Here is a 12052-nt window from a genome sequence, read left to right on the forward strand (position 1 = left end):
GTGATCACATTATCTTGTCGGTGGAGGCACACTTATATTGATCACAGATGTTATCAGCCACAGATGTAATCAATTGACTGATGATTAAATACAGCAAACTTCTGGTTTATCAACAAGCCACCAAATATCTTTGCAGCAATGATCAGGCCATTACCTGACTGACATGACAACAAGGCATCATCACTTGGCAAATTTGACACCAGAACATAACCATGACAGCTACTATGGGGTATGCTTGTGCACACGAAAGCTGGAGCTCAGCTGAAATCTATTACAGGTAATTATAGACACCTATTCTGTTCTCCCTGGATAGTACAATCCTATTGTTTACAAACAGATTTAATTAAAGCCTTTACACATTGATTACATTGACAGAGAAATACACTCCTTTCTAAGTTCTTTCATTTTGGTTAAAAATGAGAATTGTAACTGAAGCCTTCTCCTTATGCACAACCTATTTAATGAGTTTTCTGATGTTCTCTAATGACAGAATAATGTGTAGATTTTCCATCTAGATGTCAGAAAATGGTTTCTCATGTTACCTAAGTTTATGACATGTGATGAAAGATTCCCCACATAAATTGTAGACTTATGATTTCTTCTCAGTATGAATTCTCTCATGTCTTTTAAGACTACTGCATTGACTAAATGATTTCCCACATAGATGGCAGTCATATGATTTTTCTCCAGTGTGAATTTTGTCATGTTCCCTAAGGCTTTTACATTGACTGAAAGATTTCCCACATATATGGCAAATATATGGTTTTTCTCCAGTATGGATTCTCTCATGTTTCTTAAGGCTACCACAATGGTTGAAGGTTTTTCCACATAAATGGCAAACATGTGGTTTCTCTCCAGTATGAGTTCTTTCATGTTGCCTAAGGTTACAACATTTACTAAAGGATTTCCCACATAGATGGCAGACATATGGTTTCTCTTCTGTGTGAACTCTCTCATGTACACTAAGTGTACTACATTGACTGAAAGATTTCCCACATAGATGGCAGATATATGGCTTTTCTCCAGTATGCATTCTCTCATGTTTCTTAAGGCTAGCACATTGATTGAAGGTTTTTCCACATAGATGGCAGACATATGGTTTCTCTCCTGTGTGAATTATTTCATGTTCCCTAAGTGTACTACATTGACTGAAAGGTTTCCCACATAGATGGCAAATATATGGATTTTCTCCAGTGTGCATTCTCTCATGCTTTCTGAGTTGACTATTATAAATGAAATCCTTTCCACATAACTGGCAGATATATCATTTTACCCCATTTTGAGTTCTCTCATGTTGTCTGAAGGTAGAATTAGCAGTTAAGCCTTTGTCACCTGGATGGCAGCCATATGGCATCTCTCCAATGCTCACTTCTTCATATTGTTTAAGGACAGAACAATTTCTGAAAAGTTTTCCACATAGATTACAGTCATGTGTCATAAATCTAGTAAGCATTTGTTTATGTTGACTAAAGAATGACTGACCATTGAGAGCTTTCTGAAATTGTTTGTCTTCATAAGGATCTTTTCCCATGTCAGTAGATGTGGAGTGAATAAACTCTTCCCCCAAACCATTACTTTCAAAAGGATCCTTTCCACTGTAATAAATATTCTGTTACAAATGAGAAGAGATACATTAAAATTGCACATATATTTATTAATTCAATTCCCTAATCTAATCATTCAGTGAGTCTGCAATTAAAATTGATCGCTTCTATTATATGAACTTGGTGTGTTATTTTAATGTATGCAGAGATTTTCTATTTTGGAGCATCTCAACTGCAGAGATATCTACTTAATTTTGAAAATTTCATTATGTTTCAAAGAATGTGTATGAGACATATTTATGCAATTTTACTTTTATAAGACTTCAGGTTATGGTTTTCAGCTCAGGTTAATTTTTCCCTCAATTGAAACTATCCAGAATTTTTATATGGTACAATGTTTAACCCCAGTTTAGTTACAGTCATATGATTGTGTTGAAATCCTAATTTATTAAATCTCAGCATTCTATTTAGAAGACCAGTGCTCAGACTCATGAAGTTTACCTTTGACTGGATGGTAGATGTGTCTTTCTTGTACATACTTTCCATGGTTATCATTTCTTCAATTTCCTGGTCATTTTCACTGCCTTCAAAACAAATTAGGACCATTATAGGGTGGTAAAGCAGAATGAAATAATACAAAACCCAATACTTATGTGATTATGTTTCAAATATTGTCACTTAGATGGAGAAAAATGGAAAAAATAAGTTGTGCTCTAGATAGCAATAGAAATTTACTGAAATTGACAACTAATATACTTTCAGCATAAAAATTTTGGTATGGTGGGTGGTAAAGAGAGGGAAATGCATGTAAGTGAAGTGTCAGAACAAGGGCCATTATGTGAAATTTGAATTCCTGTAAATATATAAATACCCTTTTCTCTGAGCCAAATATGGTCACAGATGGGTTCTTGGCTAGAGCTCCATAAGTGCATGGAATAATTACCCTATTGAGAATTACTTTCCCAAAATCATAGCATACACTTCAAAGAATGCCACTCAATTAAGGGAATCTTCAGTTGATAATGTCAAGGGCCAGCTCATTAATTGAAAAGTCAATACTCATATTGAAGCACAAGGTCCTAGAATTCACCTGGACCCTGTCCTTGAAGAAATCTTAATCCTTCTCTCCACAGTTCCTCTCTTTGTTCCAATTGGGAAACCACTTCTGATTTGCAGAGCTGATACCCTATTTTTTTAAAAGAAACATATGTTTTGAGTTTTATGCTCAAAAAAGCTCATGAACATCAAGCCCAAGAAAGAGTATGAGGGACAATAAGGTAAAATATGAAGAGAAGCACAAGTAAGTATAATTTACATGGCATATTGATAATCTTTTTACAGCAAAGGATGTCTCTAGACCTTCTATCAAAGAAAATAAAAACATGATGATTCCTGAGCCTGAATTCATAGACTACAGTTTACTCAGTCTTCTCATAGGAGGAGAAGATATGAATCCATAATGGTTTGAGTATTTTATAAAATAATCCAATAAACATAAGCCTTACCAGAACAATCTATTTTTTATGTGGAAAGTGTGCAAAATGTTTTCTTCTGTTTGCTGAAACCTCACCACAGTCCCTAGCAGATAATGATTTTTTAAAGAATATTTATTCCCATAATTTTACCCATAAAGATATTCACTGAGTTATTGGGACTGTTGTTAATGTTGGAAATTGAGCAGCAAGAAAGACATGAAATTGTACTCAGGACCTTTACATGTCCCTGGTGTGAAAATTAAATGTAAATAAAAAATGAAGAGTCAGTTTTTTTCAAGTAGTCAAAACAGGAAAGTATCAGAGCAGAGATCAGAGTGGCATATAGTTGTCTAGATACTTGAATAAACTGATGATAGATTAGATAGATGGCACATAGGTAGATAAATGGATAGATAGATAGATAGAAATTTGTTTGAGAAACTCACCCACAGACACCAGGTGATTGATACTCTCTAACACAAGATTTCTGAGAGCTTTTTCTGATTTGTGTCCAGCAAGGCCCACTCTTCCTGGGTGAAGTCTAGGGCTACATCACTGAAGGTCACTGATTCCTAAAACAACATAGGCATTTGTGTTCAGACAGGGACATCACTACTAATATGCACTGTAGATTGGTTGAAATAATCACACTGAGGAAGAGAGTATTTTCTGTGTATAAATAGCTTAAACTATGGGATTGCAGTCTGATTGTTCTCACTTCTAACCTGGCCCCTATCATTCAGGTACACTGACAGACATGTACCCATTATGAATAGATAAAACCTCACCATAAAGCAAAATGGCATAATATGGTGTGAGATAATCTGGAAATTTTCGAAAAAACTGATAACTTCTGTATGCTGAGCTAAAAATTTTCTATTGGAAATTCATAACTAAAATTCTCTTCTTAATAAAAAAAATCTTCTTTATGAATTTCAAATAAACCCATAGACTCATCCTGAGGGAAGTTGTATTCTTAATCTGCCACTTTTAAATATAATTATGTTTCAAATATTCCCCTCAGTCCTATCAAAATACTTACATGTTCTGCTTCAACATTCATCTTCCCTTGAAAAAGACAACTCGCTTCAATACTGACTTTTGGCCTAGCTAATAGTTTTCCATTCCTGCAGCCTAAACACCTCAGAATTCAAACCAACATCTTTGATCAACATCAACACCACTGATATGTCGCCCTCAGAATGCAGGTGGTCCCAAATATAGTAAGGTGCTGTTATAGTTTGCTAGCTGCTGGAATGCAATATACCAGAAACGGAATGGCTTTTAACAAAGGGAATTTAATGAGTTGCTAGTTTACAGTTCTAAGGCTGAGAAAATGTCCCAATTAAAACAAGTCTATAGAAATGTCCAATCAAAGGCATCCAGGGTAAGATACCTTGGTTCAAGAAGGCTGATGAAGTTCAGGGTTTCTCTCTCAAGTGAGATGGCACATGGCTAACACAGTCAGGGCTTCTCTCTTGGCTGGAAGGGCACATGGCGAATAGGGCATCACCTGCTAGCTTTCTCTCCTGGCTTCGGGTTTCATGAAGCTCCCCGGGAGGTGTTTTCCTTCTTGATCTCCAAAGGTCACTGGCTGGTGGACTCTCTGTTTCTTGATGCTGCAGCATTCTCTGCTCTCTCTGAATCTCTTTCTCCAAAATGTTTCCTCTTTTATAGGACTTCAGAAACTAATCAAGACCCACTCAAATGGGTGGAGACATGTCATCCCTAATCCAGTTTAACAACCATTCTTCTTTTTTTTTTATTAATTAAAGAAAAAAAGAAATTAACCCAACATTTAGAAATCATTCCATTCTAGATATGCAATCAGTAATTCTTAACATCATCACATAGATGCATGATCATCATTTCTTAGTACATTTGCATCGATTTAGAAGAACTAGCAAACCAATAGAAAAAGATATAGAATGTTAATATAGAGAAAAAAATAAAAAAATAATAATACAAAAAAAGACAAACAAACAAACAGACAGACAAAAAAAAACCCTATAGCTCAGATGCAGCTTCATTCAGTGTTTTAACATGATTACTTTACAATTAGGTATTATTGTGCTGTCCATTTTTGAGTTTTTGTATCTAGTCCTGTTGCACAGTCTGTATCCCTTCAGCTCCAATTACCCATTATCTTACCCTGTTTCTAACTCCTGCTGGACTCTGTTACCAATGACATATTCCAAGTTTATTCTCGAATGTCGGTTCACATCAATGGGACCATACAGTATTTGTCCTTTAGTTTTTGGCTAGACTCACTCAGCATAATGTTCTCTAGGTCCATCCATGTTATTACATGCTTCATAAGTTTATTCTGTCTTAAAACTGCATAATATTCCATCATATGTATATACCACAGTTTGTTTAGCCACTCATCTGTTGATGGACATTTTGGCTGTTTCCATCTCTTTGCAATTGTAAATAATGCTGCTATAAACATTGGTGTGCAAATGTCCGTTTGTGTCTTTGCCCTTAAGTCCTTTGAGTATATTCCCAGCAATGGTATTGCTGGGTCGTATGGCAATTCTATATTCAGCTTTTTGAGGAACCGCCAAACTGCCTTCCACAGTGGTTGCAACATTTGACATTCCCACCAACAGTGGATAAGTGTGCCTCTTTCTCCGCATCCTCTCCAGCACTAGTCATTTTCTGTTTTGTTGATAATGGCCATTCTGGTGGGTGTGAGATGATGTCTCATTGTGGTTTTGATTTGCATTTCTCTAATGGCCAGGGACATTGAGCATCTCTTCATGTACCTTTTGGCCATTTGTATTTCCTCTTCTGATAGGTGTCTGTTCAAGTCTTTTTCCCATTTTGTAATTGGGTTGGCTGTCTTTTTGTTGTTGAGCTGAACAATCTCTTTATAAATTCTGGATACTAGACCTTTATCTGATATGTCATTTCCAAATATTGTCTCCCATTGTGTAGGCTGTCTTTCTACTTTCTTGATGAAGTTCTTTGATGCACAAAAGTGTTTAATTTTGAGGAGCTCCCATTTCTTTCTTTCTTTCTTCAGTGCTCTTGCTTTAGGTTTAAGGTCCATAAGACCACCTCCAATTGTAAGTTTCATAAGATATCTCCCTACATTTTCCTCTTACTGTTTTATGGTCTTAGAGCTAATGTTTAGATCTTTGATCCATTTTGAGTTAACTTTTGTATAGGGTGTGAGATACTGGTTTTCTTTCATTCTTTTGCATATGGATATCCAGTTCTCTAGGCACCATTTATTGAAGAGACTGTTCTGTCCCAGGTGAGTTGGCTTGGCTGCCTTATCAAAGATCAAATGTCCATAGATGAGAGGGTCTATATCTGAGCACTCTATTCAATTCCATTGGTCGATATATCTATCTTTATGCCAATACCATGCTGTTTTGACCACTGTGGCTTCATAATATGCCTTAAAGTCAGGCAGCGTGAGACCTCCAGTTTTGTTTTTTTTCCTCAAGATGTTTTTAGCAATTCGGGGCACCCTGCCCTTCCAGATAAATTTGCTTATTGGCTTTTCTATTTCTGAAAAATAAGTTGTTGGGATTTTGATTCATATTGCATTGAATCTGTAAATCAATTTAGGTAGGATTGACATCTTAACTATATTTAGTCTTCCAATCCATGAACACGGTATGCCCTTCCATCTATTTAGGTCTTCTGTGATTTCTTTTAACAGTTTTTTTGTAGTTTTCTTTATATAGGTTTTTTGTCTCTTTAATTTATTCCTAGGTATTTTATTCTTTTAGTTGCAATTGTAAATGGGATTCGTTTCTTGATTTCCCCCTCAGCTTGTTCATTACTAGTGTATAGAAATGCTACAGATTTTTGAATGTTGATCTTGTAACCTGCTACTTTGCTGTACTCATTTATTAGCTCTAGTAGTTTTGTTGTGGATTTTTCCAGGTTTTTGACGTATAGTATCATATCGTCTGCAAACAGTGATAGTTTTACTTCTTCCTTTCCAATTTTGATGCCTTGTCTTTCTTTTTCTTGTCTAATTGCTCTGGCTAGAGCCTCCAACACAATGTTGAATAATAGTGGTGATAATGGACATCCTTGTCTTGTTCCTGATCTTAGGGGAAAAGTTTTCAATTTTTCCCCATTAAGGATGATATTAGCTGTGGATTTTTCATATATTCCCTCTATCATTTTAAGGAAGTTCCCTTGTATTCCTATCTTTTGCAGTGTTTTCAAAAGAAAAGGATGTTGAATCTTGTCAAATGCCTTCTCTGCATCAATTGAGATGATCATGTGATTTTTCTGCTTTGATTTGTTGATATGGTGTATTACATTAATTGATTTTCTTAACAACCATTTTTAACTAAATCACATCAACCAGGGAGATGATCTCATTACAGTTTCAAACATACAGTATTGAATAGAGATTATTCTACCTTTATGAAATGGGATTTATATTAAAACATGGCTTTTCTTAGGGGACATACTTACTTTCAAACCAGCACAAGTGCCATCTCTTCAACACTGGGAACCTTTTCATGGTTATTTGCTTTAAACTAACCAATCCTTGAAACTACTGTGGAAAATCTACTAACCTGACCCACATAAAAATAGCAATCTCATGGTTCCCTTTTGCTGTGCTTGTATGCTGACCACATACAAACAGGGTTGCTCAGCCTTCCCACAGCCTCCACATGGCAACTTTCATTCCCTAGGATCTAGGTGTAATACACCTTTTTTTTTTAGTGTGTTTTCAGTTCTCACATGACCTCTACCTGGACCCAAGTTTAAAGTCCAACTTAACCAATTTGAGGCACCTGTAAGGGCCTCATTTTCTTCATCTAAGGAACAGTTTCACAAATTTTTACAAGTTTTGAAGACTCCAATTAGATGATGATTTCTACCTACTCAACACTCATTAAGAAGAAGTAATAAAACTATTATTAATTAAAATGGCAGAAAGTCTCGTAGCAATGTACATAAATCTGCAGAACTATACAGGCTTTATACAGAATTTGGGAACTGTATGTTTTCCCTCTTTCAACTCTACAAAACTCAGGGTTTTAATGAGCTATGAAGGTACACTATTCAGCAACAAATGAGGCCACTTGAGACATCTGTATTAAAGTACTGTGCTAGGGTGGCTCTTCTGTCATAAGAGGTATTCAACATTCAATATTCTCTTGGACTTCCAAACCATATGTTTCATTTTTGTCTCATATATTCAATGTGATTCTCTCTTCAAGGTTAAAATAGATTATTTATTGTTTCTAGTCTCTTTCTCTCTATTTCTTTACATATTTTCACAAGTTCTGAAATTTTACTCCACTTACAATACTCCTGTATGCATGGCTTAAAGTAAGAAAACTATACTCCCTGTTAATTTTTTCCACTTACCAAAATTGTACAAATATCTTCCAATAGAGAGAAAATGGTTAATTTGGGGAAAGATCGTATAATGACAATTTCAAACATTGTAAAATATGCAAAAATTTGTAAACTATCAAAACCGTACAAAGCTCACTAGGGAAAAATACATTCATTGCTTTTCATTGCATTTTCTGGATTCTTTCTCATGTTCTCCTGAGTATATAGCCCTCACCATAGTATCATAGCACTGGATTGATTGAGCTCACCTGATGAACATCTGCCTCCCTACTGGACTAAGTTTTGCAGTTACTCATCTCTATTCTTTGTATACCACAATCCTAAGCACATTACTACCACTAGCATAGTGAATTACTTTTCCCAATGCAACCATGGGCTCTGCATGAGGAATATAAATTCTTTTGTATCTCTTTCATGAATAGATAGCTTTAATATAGGCTGGAATCAATTAGTGCAAATGTTAGGAGGGAGATTACTTCTAACTCAGTTCCTAGCTCACCCCAAGTGTACCAGAGTCCTGGGTATAATTGAATGAATTTCAAATATGTGAATATCTCATGAGTATCTTTAGAATGGGCCAGGCCAGTAGGAGAAATCTCCATATTTCTGCATATGCATTCCATTTCAATGGAAACAGCAGTTCTCTACTTACCAGTGGTTGCACTGTCAATAGTTCTATCACCAACTGTATTCCTCTGGTTTTTCACTCTCAGGTAGTTCAAACAGTAAGTGACCAATGCTGACAATCAAAAAAGAAGCCAAAAGATTCAAAACATTTTCACAATATTTAGAACCACAATATATCAAAAAATGTATCTAGAAATAACCTTACAAGTCTAACCAACAGAAATATGTAGTGTGCTCTAAGAGAAGCAGAGGAAGAGTCTCATTTCCTAAACTCAAATAGTTGAATGATATGGATATTGTTGCTAATAATGAAAATATGTCAAAAGATATCTTGCAAATGAGAAAATGAAAATTATGGACTGTCATGTGTTAATTACCCATGACACTCAGGGTTTTTCAATCTCCTTCAAGATTCTAAAATAGGGATCTCTTAACATGCCACGTGTGGATTTCAATCTCCACCTGTCGCTAAATATCCTGGAAATTCTTATTTAAGTATTCATGGTTTATGCTCCAGCATTGTTTCTCTAAAATTTACCCCAGGCCTTTAGTTCTTCACTCCCCTTGTACTTGACCCTGCTTCTTCCTCTCTGCATGCAATTGCCTTGAATAATCTTTGTTCAATGCCTTGGAGTTTTTAGGAAGGTAACTGCCTCAACCCATTCAACCCTGAATTTTAGATCTTTCCAAAATGGATTTGGACATTAGGCATGCAACATCAAAATTATTTTATGATTGGGTTATCACATCAAGGACTAAATTCATTTAAAGGAATCAATGAGGTACATCCTCCAAATCAAGACCTCAAAATGTCCTAAATAAGAAACTAACAGGAGCACATGTGTCATAAGGTTTCTATCATGTCCCACAATCCTCATAAGGCAGCAGACTCATAAAATATAGAATGAAGGGGTTTGTGAGGAGATCTAGTTGCTCCATCTGATAAATTCAGTAAGGTGGTTGCTGAAGTCCTAGACCTTATTAGTCATCATTTCTGGAATAATACCTGCATTTCCTTTCTCATTCTGTGTACATGATATGTGTTTGTGTCAATGTGTAAGTGTGTGAAAGCATTATTTGCTACAAGTAAATTATCTCCTAAAACACTGTAAATAATTAATGTATTACATGAACAAATAATGATAATCCGTCATAACCCATAATAGGACTAAATCACAAATTTTATGAGTTAAAGAAAAAAGAAAATGTGTATTATGTTTGACTCTGTTTACCTGTATTTGCTTACTTAATTCTCAGAATAATCCATACGTTTATCAATTTAACAAATGGCATAATCAGAAGTTCAGAAAATTTCAGTATTATGACAAAATTACATGGTTAGAAGATGACATAAGTAGTATTTGAATTCTGCTTTGCCAGCCTGACAAGCTTAAATTCTTGGATATTACACAACACTCAGATCCTATGGATTATCCCTCTCATAACCAATATCAGATGTCGCAACCTGTGGCCACAACCTCCTCTCCTAGTCTTTCCACAAAAATAGTCCCAATATGCAGATTCTCCTTCTACATGGGGAACTACAATGTGTTGAAATCTATCAACAAACATCATCTATCTCTCCTCAGTGGCTTACACGCGCGGAGGAGGGGCGGCAGCTGGGGGTCCGGTACCCTAAGGCACCCTCGCAGATCGCTAGAGAAGGCCTTTCTCACCGAGGGCAGAGCCGTGCGCCTTCACCAGATCATCCCCAACTGGGCTCCGCAAGGCGCTCAGACACGCCCGTCAGGCGGGGGGGGGGTGTAAGGGGGAGTCTGAGGAAACGCTCACATCCCAAGCACTCACGGCCAGGGGCCGGAACCTGCTGCCCACCTCGTAGTGCCCAAAAAGCCCTCCCGTCCGCCTCTTGTCCTTTCCCCTGTGTTGTGCAGGAAGCTTAAGAAAAAACACTCTCCTGTCAGGTGAGAGAGAGCGGACTCTGCAGCAGCACCCAGGGCCCGTGGGAGGCGCATGCCTCTTGCGGCTCAACGCAGCCCCTCGCGGGCTGGATGGATCACCAGAGGAGCGCCCGGAGGGCACGCCACACACACACACACACGGGTACTGCACACAGCCCCCGTCACCTTCGTGCAGTCATGGGAAAGGCCCAAAAGCTAAGGTTCACGGCAAGACCACCGGGCACGGAAAGCCAGGAGGGGCACTGGCGGCCCACTCTCTTCCAAGCATCGGTGAGAAACGGGAGGAGGGCCCACATGCGGTCGGGCCAAAAGCTGGCCCCGGCGCCCCAATCAGAGTGCGCTGTACACACGGGGCATTCTCCCTCCCGCAGAGGACTGCCCCCTTCTTACCGCCTCGACTCCCCCCACCCAGCTCCTCCAGCACGCACCAGAGCACTCACAGTGGCGGCCGGGAGGGGGACACTGGGAGCGGGAAACGACGCCGCCGCTCGGCCACGGGCGCCTGACAGACAACCTGGAGCGCTCCAGGGGCACCACAAGGAGCCGGCGAGGCGCACGCATGCGCCGTGGCAGCGGAACGGCCCCTCCCCGCCGCGGGGAGGAGCCCAGCACGAAACGGAACCAGGAGCGGCAAAGCGACGGATGACCTTCCAGTTGGAAAAACTCCCGACTGTGACCGGCTGCAAGGCGGCGGACACAGAAGCGGGGGCGGGCCGGATCCGCACCCCTGCCTCCCCTGCACTGACAACAAGCCGGTAGGGGGAGAGGCAAGAGGCCCGAGCACAGAGCAAGGAGAGCGGATCCCATTCACTATGAATGTCCATCCCTCTCTTGGTGCAGCTTAGGCCCGGCCCGGGAGAGCACGACATCACTGCACCGATCATGCAACAAGCGGATGACCGGCAGGCTCCAGTGATGTCAGCGATCAGAGGGGCCCGCTTCAGCCTCATAGGACATGCCACGGCATGGAAGAAGGGCTGCCGACAGCCCCAGGAGAAACGCCTGACACGTGACAGGAGCCCTCAGGTGCAGGGAGGCTCTGTTATCATGGCTGCCATGGACGCCTGTGGTGGTGAGTACACGGGACAGAGGCCCCACATGCTGCCTTCGAAATCCCACCGCTCTCGGGTACCAGAGACTG

The 12052-nt window shown here is 39.1% G+C and overlaps 1 pseudogene; it reads right to left on the reverse strand.

Annotated features, from left to right (window-relative positions):
• Positions 1 to 538: 538 nt before the first annotated feature.
• On the reverse strand, positions 539 to 4082 carry LOC143672678 (uncharacterized; annotated as a pseudogene).
• Between the last annotated feature and the right edge of the window lie 7970 nt (positions 4083 to 12052).

The sequence above is a fragment of the Tamandua tetradactyla genome (assembly GCF_023851605.1).
Source record: "Tamandua tetradactyla isolate mTamTet1 chromosome 1 unlocalized genomic scaffold, mTamTet1.pri SUPER_1_unloc_1, whole genome shotgun sequence".
NCBI classification, from domain to species: domain Eukaryota; kingdom Metazoa; phylum Chordata; class Mammalia; order Pilosa; family Myrmecophagidae; genus Tamandua; species Tamandua tetradactyla.